Raw genomic sequence first — 2,993 nt, 5'->3', positions numbered from 1 at the left:
ATTTTACCCTTAACTCGAGATACAAGCATTTTTCCATCTTGGATGAGATTGCAATAAAAAACCCTAACTAAGTCAGGATAAACAGGACCTTTGTAACCTATAAACTCTTCAACATGTGCTTTGAGCAACTTAGGAAATTTAAAAGCAGAGAAAGAGTTTAAAGTACCATATTTTGGAATGATAAGTCGCTTGTCAGAGTAGAATGTGCGAAAATGATCAATTTCTTCTGGTGTGTGTAGAAGCTGGGATAAATCCGTGATGTTGGGATTCCTTGTTCGTTTTCTTGAGGGACCCACTATTGCATGCTTGGTTCTTGGTCCTCGTTTGCGGGCATCCATGGTGAGAAATAAGGTTTTGGTGAAAAATGGGTTTGAGAGAAAATGTGAGATATGTGAGAAATCTGATGATAAATGACAGGAAAGAATGGGGTTTGACTTCAGAGTCTAATATTCAGAGGAAAAACCTTGGAGGTAGATTACCAGAGTAAGATTCTTATACTCAATTATTTAGATGCATATCCTTAGAGGCATCTCCTTTGGATGACGCGTGTTATTCTTTTCCTCTGATCCATCCTTTTATTTTGTTTGCACTTGCTCGCTTCCTTTGATGGATGTGTTGTCTTTGATGGGCACGCTTTCTTTGATCTAAGGCGCTTCCTCTGATCTTGAACGCTTCCTCTAATTCTAGGTTTTCTTCTAATTTATTTTCTACACGCTCAATTAAATTATTAGTGCATTAAATTGTTTCACAAAATATATTTTGTTATAATCAAAACAAAATAAGAAGTTGTTCTACAAACCATCTAGATTCTAACAAAATCATCGTCTTCTACCTACATATTATTTTTCCATAAAATATTGTAACACTTTACTACTAACTTAACTATAATAATACGATCACAACAAAATAATAAGAAATTAACTATACCTATAAAGATATAGCAAACAATGAAAGTAGTAAAAGTGTATTACTTGTGAGGACAAATCTCTAAGATGTCTTAACCATATTCACATAATTCACTTATGACTCGTAGATTTTTGCATCGCTTCGTCATTTTGACTAAGCATGTGACATGCTCAAGATAAAATTGGTTTAAAGACCACTTAATGGGATAAGGATACACACTTATAACATGTTATTGCAATCCATATCCCAAGTATATTTCAATCTATCTAACAAGTTCATTTTATCATATATTAATTATAAAATGAGAAGAAAAAAATAACCCTAAATTCCCAAATTCCATCCTCTTACGCATCTTACTTTGTAGCCTTTGTTCCGATGACAAATGTTGGAAAAGTCCTTTCGGCGAGATTGCAAGATAATGGTTGATCAACAACGTCAGAGGTGACTTGGTAGAGACGGCGAGACTTTCCTATGAAGGATCAATCTGGGGAAAATGCGACGACGTTGATGTTGTGGTTGTGGTGACTATGTTTTCCATTTTTGAATGTTGATTTTAGCTTCATTGGTTTTCCTCCTTTTGCCACGTTTGGTTGATTAATTAATACATAAGCAATGAAAATATTACAGTAGTATTACGAGTACAAAATTAATTAGGCTTAATTGCAGTTTTGGTCCCCTATTTTAGTTTTATCGCGAAAGTAGTCCCCCCATTTTGTTTCTCCCCAGTTTTGGTCCCCCAGGTAGAATTCTGGTCCAAAACTTCATGAAATTTCATTTTTTTTTTTTTTGCATTTATTTAAATCACATCATACTTCAAGATCTCATTTGCAACAATTGTACCTGAAATATATGATCATAAATGGCGTAGTACGGCTTTAAAAAATGAAATTTCATCAAATTTTAGACCAAAATTCTGTTTGAGGACCAAAACTGGGGAGAAACAAAATGGGGGAACTACTTTCGCATTTCAGCTAAAATAAGAAGACCAAAACTGCAATTAAGTCAATTAATTAATGCAATAGTTGTCTCTCTTTCCAAGTAGAGACTCATTTCTTCATAACTTTGATAATCGGTTTCCATGTTTCAATTACTGAATCTCATTCAAAGCATCATGTACTTTACAAAATCGCAACTAATACGATCATATTTCTTCTAAAGTCAACTTTCAGTAACGTGCACTTCTACTTCTATCTTCTAGCCTACTCCACTCTCTTCTTTAATACCAACATCCCATCAAGGATCTTCTACCACCACCAATTTTTCTATGTCACACCATTCATTTTAAACCAAGTTATAAAAGTTGGACGATATCATAAAATACATAACAATCAGATATCCTTTATTTTATTTTTTTTAATTTGATTATAAATTTAGTGGTGTGACATAGAAAAATGAATAATGAATGACTTTAAATGTTCGGATAATTAATTTACATCCACCATTTTCATCTAGGAGTCTCTAAACTGATTCAAAATAAAATCGTAAATCAATAATAAAAAAAAAATTCAAAAAATCACACAAAATAGAATATTATTGAATGTTATTTTGCGAGAATGACACATAACGAATTAGATTAAGAATTCGATTTTCAAAATCAAATAAAAACACATTTATAAATTTTAATACTTATTTATCTTTTATTAGTATTATATATTTCACGTTATATTAGACTTAATTACAATTTTTGTCTCTGTGTTTTCGTCAATTCACAGAATTGGTCACCTATTTTAAAAGTCGACAATTTTAGTTTCTCCCTCATATTTTTGAACTATAAAATAATGATTTGATATATTTTAAATAATGTAGCATACGATTTCATGATATATAATCATCTAGATGCATTAATTATTCATATGTTATTAATTAAATTACAAAAATGAAAATTTTCCAAAGTTGTAAGTTAAATTTTTAAATGATTTTATTGTAATTTCATGAGTGTTAATGATTCTACATCATCATATCATGTCACATTATTTAAAATATGTAACATCACATTTTTTTAGTTAAAAAATAAGAATGAGAGACCAAAACTGTTTTTAGTAATATATATATATATATATATATATATATATATATATATATATTAT

Source organism: Cicer arietinum, chromosome 6, assembly GCF_000331145.2.
Source record: "Cicer arietinum cultivar CDC Frontier isolate Library 1 chromosome 6, Cicar.CDCFrontier_v2.0, whole genome shotgun sequence".
Classification (NCBI taxonomy): domain Eukaryota; kingdom Viridiplantae; phylum Streptophyta; class Magnoliopsida; order Fabales; family Fabaceae; genus Cicer; species Cicer arietinum.
The sequence above is the reverse complement of the archived record's forward strand: the minus strand, read 5'-3'. Positions refer to the sequence as shown.